Below are 7855 nucleotides of genomic sequence, written 5' to 3'. Positions count from 1 at the left end.
TCTAATCCAGCTAACTTCTATTCTTCCCTCACCCTGCTTATTTTGAGTTTGCGTTTGCATACAAGACAGATCATTCTTTTTTTTTCTTTTTTTGCCATTGGCTTATTTCACTTAGCATGATATTCTCCAATTCCAGACTACATTACATATGATCTTAAACAATCATTTATGTTTAAAGATATTTAAATAATAAATTTTAAAATGTTTTATTTTTTTACATAACAACTCTGTATTTACAGTTACTAATTTTCAGTGCTCTTCATTTCTTTGTAGAAAGATTTCCCAATTCTGGCACTTCTGTCTAGATAATTCTCTGGTTTAAGAACTATACTGTGTATTGTAGGAAGTTTAGCAGCATTCCTGACCTCTCCCACTTAGATGCCAGTAGGAAGATCCCCTCCCTCAATTGTGAGCTAAACCTCTGATCTTTTCTTCTTTCCCTGAACCTAGTTCACTCTAAAGGACTGAAGAATGGCAATATTATACATCCATGTGCACAAGCTTGAAATCTAAGGATCACTATTAATACCTCCCTCTCCCTCATCTTTCGTATCTGGTTGATCATCAAATTATATCTCAATCTTATCCATCTTCTCCAATATTTTCTGCTACCTTCCTAATTCTAATATATTGTCATTTCTTACCTGCACTACTGCAATAAAGTTTGAACTTGCTCCTGCAAATGACCAGGGAATTTACTTTCCTACCAACTTTTCCACCCTACAGCTAGTGTATATTTCAAACAATTAATTTTGTAAGCCCTCTCTTCAGTTTCCCCATCTATAACCTAAATAATCACTTTAGGCCCATGTAGGTATAACCCTTGCATTGTACTCATATTCAAACCCAAGTCTATCTAACTATAAATATAAAAATAAATTTTGAATACCTTGAGGAGGTATCAACTTCAAATGAGAGGGAATGTTGAATTTTCAGGAGCCAAATGGAAGGGCATCAGAGGTGTGAAAGCAAATATTTGCAACATACACGTGCCACACACACACACACACACACACACACTCAGAGAAAGCATTAAGAGTTTCCCTTACATTTATGCAGTTGAAATTTTGCCATCCTCAGAGGGTGTCTATGCCTTCTGCTAATTATAAGCATGAAGTGGTTTAGTGGAGATTTATGGAGGAGAAAGTTTAACTAACATTTGCTCTACAGTTATGATCTTCAGCATCACTGAGCCCATGTTCTTAGTATCTTGGGAGACATAAATAAATGAATGGGACATTGTCCCTGTTCTCAAGGATTTACTTAAGTTTTTCTGTCTCATCATTTGCATATCTTTCTCCAAGTCTTTCTACTCAAGAAACTCCACGATTTTCCCTTTCTACTAAAAATTTTTCACAAGGTTGTACAGTCAATTGCTCTAAGTTAAAGGGGGGGGGGGAAATCCAAGAATTTGTTCAAATCACATTCCAAATAAGGAGGACAAGTGGCTTACAAAAGTTTTAAAGGAATTTTGAGCTCTTTTTATAAAAAAAAAAAAAAAAAAAAAAAAAACAGAACACACTACCTGAAATCAGATGCAATACTTTCTATTTGAAATCTGTCTCTGAATGGAAACAACAAAGGATTGCCAGTTTATACCCTTGCAAAATAGGTGGGACATAAAAAGGCAGGTACACAAAAAAGGGAGAATTCAGATCAAAGAAGGTGGTAGAATGAGATACAAAGGATTTCCTATAAGGTGTTCTGGTAACTCAGTAACAGGTGGCATTATTACTGTTTGATGAATATGAGTTTTCCATTTGGAGAACTTTCTCTACTCTTTTAAAAAGGGGTGGCAACCCTGTTACTAGTAACAAGAATGCTAGCATTCAAAAGCTTTGGTTCACTTCATCTTGCTACTCTCCACTCTCCACAAAAAGTCAGTCTTTTAAACTTGACTTCACAAATAAAAAGGCTTTTTCAGCTGGGCTCTGGGGTCTGGTCACCACTGTGTGAAGCATGGGATATGAGGAATTCAGAGCTTTCAGGAGGGAAGAGTCCTCAAAGAATACTGGGTTTCTAGCATTTGGAGTTTTGAAAGCAGTGGAATCCTTTCTTGAGTTAAGATCTTATATGGCAAAGGATGTATGTCAAGGATGTAAACGTATAGATATGGAAAAGATAAAAGAGGCAGTGAGACAGAGGGGCTCAGAGAGGGGAGAACTGGGGAGGCAGAACCCAATCTTCTCCAGCCTTCCATCCCTGAGCTGGTATTTGAAGCACCATGCTGAACTCCTGAACTCTTTGGAGCACAATTTCACAACTACTGACTTAGTCTCACTCTCCATTTAAGATGAGGAAATGAAGGCTCAGAGACTTGTTCAAATGCTATCACTCAGAAAGACACAACTGTGGGCGATGACTCCCCATGATATGGTAAGTGGTTGCATTCTCCCTGTGCTCTGATTATGATGCCTAATGACATTTGGTTGGTCAAGAAAGTTCCTCTTTGGGGACAGGAGGCTTTTTGTTTTTGGAGGGTGAAGGAAGGATCTTGGGAACACTTCAGGTGCCTGGCATGAAAGCATCTAGCTTAGATACTAAGCATCTAGCTAGATATCATTACTGGTCCTCAAAGAGAGACGTCAAGAAAGTATGTTGGCTTCAAAATAAAAAGATATACAGGCCTGCATGTTGGATTTTACAACTGATGCTGTCCTACATATACCACCAAGAATATATGAGGCCTTTTCCTATTGGAAAATCCTAGGGCACTGACCAATGTTATAAGCATTTTCTATGAGGCTCTAGAAGTAAAGTGATGTCCAGATTTCAAATTAACTATCACCACCTGAAGTCCCAGGCACATGCCCCCTTCACCACCCTCTGGAATCTTAGATACTATGGGGTTCAAGCTGTGACACTTCTTCTTTTCTAGGGACTGAAATAACCATGTCTTGCTCCCAGGTAAAGGGGGCATCCATTCCTCAGACGTGCACATTTTATCTTTTCATCTTTGCTTCCTTTGTGTCTGGTACCTTCATTTGTACATAGAGTAGTACTTGATAAATGTCACATCCAGAGCTTGAGACATGATCTTGATTGGAAGAGGTTTTCTTGTTTCAAACCACCAAGCTGAATCAGGGGAAGACAGCATGGTATTTGTCAGAAAACTGACCTGGTTAATCATATTGCTCATCCACTAACTTACTGTCAAATTTGGGGAAGATTATACTTCCAAGCCTTTGGTTTCTTCCATGCTAAAATGAGGAAGACAGATGAGATCACTTCCAGGGTTTCTTCAGGTCTGACCTCATCCTTATTTTTGTAATAATAACAGTAACTGTTATATTTATGGACTGAATATAGCCTCTACCTATCAATAACAACACTCTGTATTGTCAGAAGAATGATCCTACCTTGCAGATAAGGAAATGCAGAAGCAAAGAGATTGTGACTTATATAAGTTCACACGATAAGCGAAAGCCAGAATTGAGAGTCAAGTTAGATTTGCCTGACCCTGAATCTCCCTTCACTATGCCATGCTCCCACAAAGGTAGGGCGAGAAAGGACAGGGATGGGGGAATGGAACCATGACCAAGGGCTCTCATAAGCCGTTCCTCGTCCACTCTTTCTCCACCTCGCCTTGCTCAAGAGTGTGGCTTATAAACCTTCAGCCTCTGCTTTGATCGTTACCAGGAGCAGAAATCTCATCCTACATCACATGGTACAAATTGCGGCCAGTTCTAATTGTTGAGTGTTCTTCCTCACAACTCTCCTCTTATATGTTCGACTTCTGGGTCTTGGTTCAGTTAATCAACATGGAGAACAAGCTTGAAGCGTGAGCACACAGAACCAGTTAGACCTCAGCAGTAACCTAAACTTTATTTGCAAACTGAACGAAACTTAACTTGGGCTGTTTCTTGTAAATGCCTATATACTAAAGAAAAACAGAACTTCAGCTCAACCAATCAGAAAGAGTGAATAAATTTAACCTTTTGGAACTACAGACTTTCGACAAAGTAGACCAAAGAAGGTCATTGCATAACGGTGACCAAATATTTTCTTGGCTTTACCTCTGTGGCCATTTTATAAATGCCTCCCTTGCATGTTTCCTCAGTGGAGCTTCTGAACCACTTCTGGTTTGGAACTGCCCCGTCATGAATCATGATTTGCTCAAATAAAATCTTTAGGGGGTTTCAAGATGGTGGACTAGAGGGTGGCTGCATTTCATGTTGCTCCAGGACTCAGGATTCAAAAGAGGAGATATTGAGAGACTTGGGACCAACTCAAAGCAGCTGGGTGAGTCTCTCCTGTTGCGGAGGCGTCCTGGATGGGGCGGTCGTCCCGGAATGCAGGGAACTTTGTGAAGTAGAGCTGCTGGGCGAGACACCCCTCCCCCTGCTGGAGCAGTGAACTCGGACAACTGGGAGCGTCATAGAGGAGGCCGCTCAGCACAGCGCTGGGACTCGGAGCAACCACTGGGGCTCTGGAAGGCAGCCCAGAGGAGGGGCTGCACGGAGAGCTGTTTGGACTCAGAGCGACTGCTTCTGAGCACCAGGGCCTGCCCTGAGGAGGAGGAGGAGAGAGGAGGAGGAGGAGCGTGGCTGCTTGGATTTGGACTATACCAGAGCTACAGGTGGTTGCCAGAGGAGCTGCGTGGCAAGCTGTTTGGACTCAAAGTGACCGCTCCTGAACACCAGGGGGCTGCCTGGAGGAGGAGGAGGAGCGTGGCGGATTGTTTGTACTCGCAGTGACTGCGTTGGAGTTCCAGGTGGCTGCTAAGAGGAGGAGGCGAGTGGTGAGTTGTTTGGACTCAAAGCACTCCTGAACACCCGGGGGCTGCCTGGAGGAGAAGCACGGTGGGTCACTTGGTCTCAAGTGGCCGCACCAGAGCTCTGGGTGGCTGCCCGGAGGAGGCGTGCAGCGGGTCACGTGGACTCAGAGTGACTCAGAGCGACTCAGAGTGACCGCTCCTGAACACCTGGGGGGCTACCTGGAGGAGGAGGAGGAACGGGGAGGGTCACTTGGACTCGGAGTGACTGCCCAGGGCTACGGGCGGTTGGCAGGAGGAGGCGGCACGCAGTGAGTTGCTTGGACTCCTAGTGACTGCACCAGAACACCTGGCAGCTGTCTGGAGGAAGAGGTGTGCGGCGGGTCTCTGGGACTCGGAGCGATTGTACGGGGCTCCAGGTGCCTGCTCAGAGGAAGGGTCACATAGCCAGGCAATTAGGTGCAGAACAGGGTCCCAGGACCTAGGAGTCTTCTTGGTGGAAGAGCCGCACAGAGACACGCTTCGGGGCGGAGCGAAGGTTCCAGGACTGCGGGCAGATTCTCTGAGGAGAGGCAGCCTAAGGAGACTCGTCTGCGAAGGGTGAGGCTCCCAGGCCAAGGAGGTAGATCTGGGCCCCTGGGAACGTTGCAGAGGAAGGCAGCCCAGCCCAGGCAGTAGCTGTAGATTGAGGGGAACCTCTAGGAGGGGAACTGACCAGCAAGACCTCCCCACCAGGTGAGTCTTCCCTGCCAGGTGAGGTTTTACCACAAGGACAGTAAAACCAGAGATACAGGCCCAAACAGGCCTTGCCTCAGCCCGTAGCCTAGTTCCCCTTTGGATGACCATTGGTCAACAACTGGAGGCACCTCTGCCACTAGCAGGGAATATACCCCACCTGAAGGCCACCACCCCTAGAGAGGCAGCTTCCTTGTGGAGCACTGCATTATCAACTTCCTCCAAGACTTCAGCCTACTGAAGGCTAAGAGGGGATATACTAGAAATCTTCAGGGACATTGTAAGTCAATAGAGGAAATCTGCAATATCTCAGCGGTCAACTGATACCTGAACAATATGAGAAAACAAGGGAAGAAAATGCTCCAAACAATTCTAGATGTTACATCAATAAAACCCAATGACAGCATGGTAGAAGAAATGACAGAAAAGGAGTTCAGAATGTACATAATTAAAATGATCAGGGAAGCAAACAATGAGATGAAAGGGCAAATGCAGGCACTGAATGATGAGATGAAAGAGCAAATGCAGACATTGAATGATCGCACCAACTGACAGTTAAAAGAACAAATACAGGAAGCAAAAGATCATTTCAATAAAGAGTTAGAGATATTGAAAAAAAATCAAACAGAAATCCTTGAAATGAAGGAAACAATAAACCAAACTAAGAACTCCATAGAAAGCATATCCAATAGGATAGAACACCTGGAAGACAGAACCTCAGACATTGAAGACAAAATATTTAATCTTGAAAACAAAGTTGAATAAACAGAGAAGATGGTAAGAAATCATGAACAGAATCTACAAGAACTATGGGATATCATGAAAAGGCCAAATTTAAGAATTATTGGGATTGAGGAAGGCTTAGAGAAACAAACCAAAGGAATGAACAATCTATTCAATGAAATAATAACAGAAAATTTCCCAAATCTGAAAAATGAAATGGAAAATCAAGTTCAAGAGGCTTATAGGACTCCAAATACACAAAATTACAACAGACCCACACCAAGGCACATTATAATGAAAATACCTAACATACAAAATAAAGACAGAATTTTAAAGGCTGTGAGAGAAAAGAACCAAATTACATTCAGGGGGAAACCAATACGCATATCAGCAGATTTTTCAATCCAGACCCTAAAAGCTAGAAGGGCCTGGAACAACATTTTTCAAGCCCTGAAAGAAAATGGATGCCAACCGAGAATCTTATACCCAGCAAAACTTAACCTTCAAATTTGGTGATGAAATAAAATCCTTCCATGATAAACAAAAGCTAAAAGAATTTACAAAAAGAAAGCCAGCATTACAGAACATTCTCAGCAAAATATTCCGTGATGAAGAGATGAAAAACAAAGAAGCAAATCAGCAAAGAGAGGAATTATCCTAAAGGAATTGTCAAATAAAGGAGGAACCAAGTCGTGTCAAATAAATAAATAAATAAAATTTAAAATATGAACCAAATGACTGGGAAACCAAATCATATCTCAATAATAACCCTGAATGTTAATGGCCTGAATTCATCAATCAAAAGACATAGACTGGCAGATTGGATTAAAAAGAAAGATCCAACAATATGTTGCCTACAAGAGACTCACCTCATAGAAAAAGATACTCATAGACTAAAGGTGAAAGGATGGGGAAAAACATACCATGCACATGGACTCAGCAAAAAAGCTGGAGTATCCATCCTCATTTCAGATAATGTGGACTTCAAGCCAAAGTTAGTCAGAAGGGATAAAGAAGGACATTTCATACTGCTTAAGGGAACCATAAATCAGCAAGATATAACAATCATAAACATCTATGCCCCAAACAGTGGCTCATCCATGTATATCAAACAAATCCTTCTCAACTTCAGAAACCAAATAGACCATAACACAATAATACTAGGTGATTTTAACATGCCTCTCTCACCACTGGACAGATCTTCCAAACAAAAATTGAACAAAGAAACCATAGATCTCAATAACACAATCAATAATTTAGAATTAATGGACATTTATAGAATATACCATCCAACCAAGAGCGAATACACTTTCTTCTCAGCAGCACATGGATCCTTCTCTAAAATAGACCATATATTATGCCACAAAGTTAATGTTAGCAAATACAAGAAGATAGAGACACTACCTTGTATTCTATCAGATCATAATGGATTGAAGTTAGAAATAAATGAAAGAGTGAAAAACAGAAACTATTCCAACACCTGGAGATTAAACAATATGCTATTATATGATGAATGTTATACAACAGAAGATATTAGGAAGAGAAATTAAAAAATTCTTAGAGGTAAATGAGAACAAAGAAACATCATATCAAAATCTCTGGGACACTATGAAAGCAGTACTTAGAAGGAAATTTATTTTATGGAGCGCATTTAATAAAAGAAGTAAAACTCAACAAATAAAC

Source organism: Sciurus vulgaris (genome assembly GCF_902686455.1).
Source record: "Sciurus vulgaris genome assembly, chromosome: 3".
NCBI classification, from domain to species: Eukaryota; Metazoa; Chordata; class Mammalia; order Rodentia; family Sciuridae; genus Sciurus; species Sciurus vulgaris.
The sequence above is the reverse complement of the archived record's forward strand: the minus strand, read 5'-3'. Positions refer to the sequence as shown.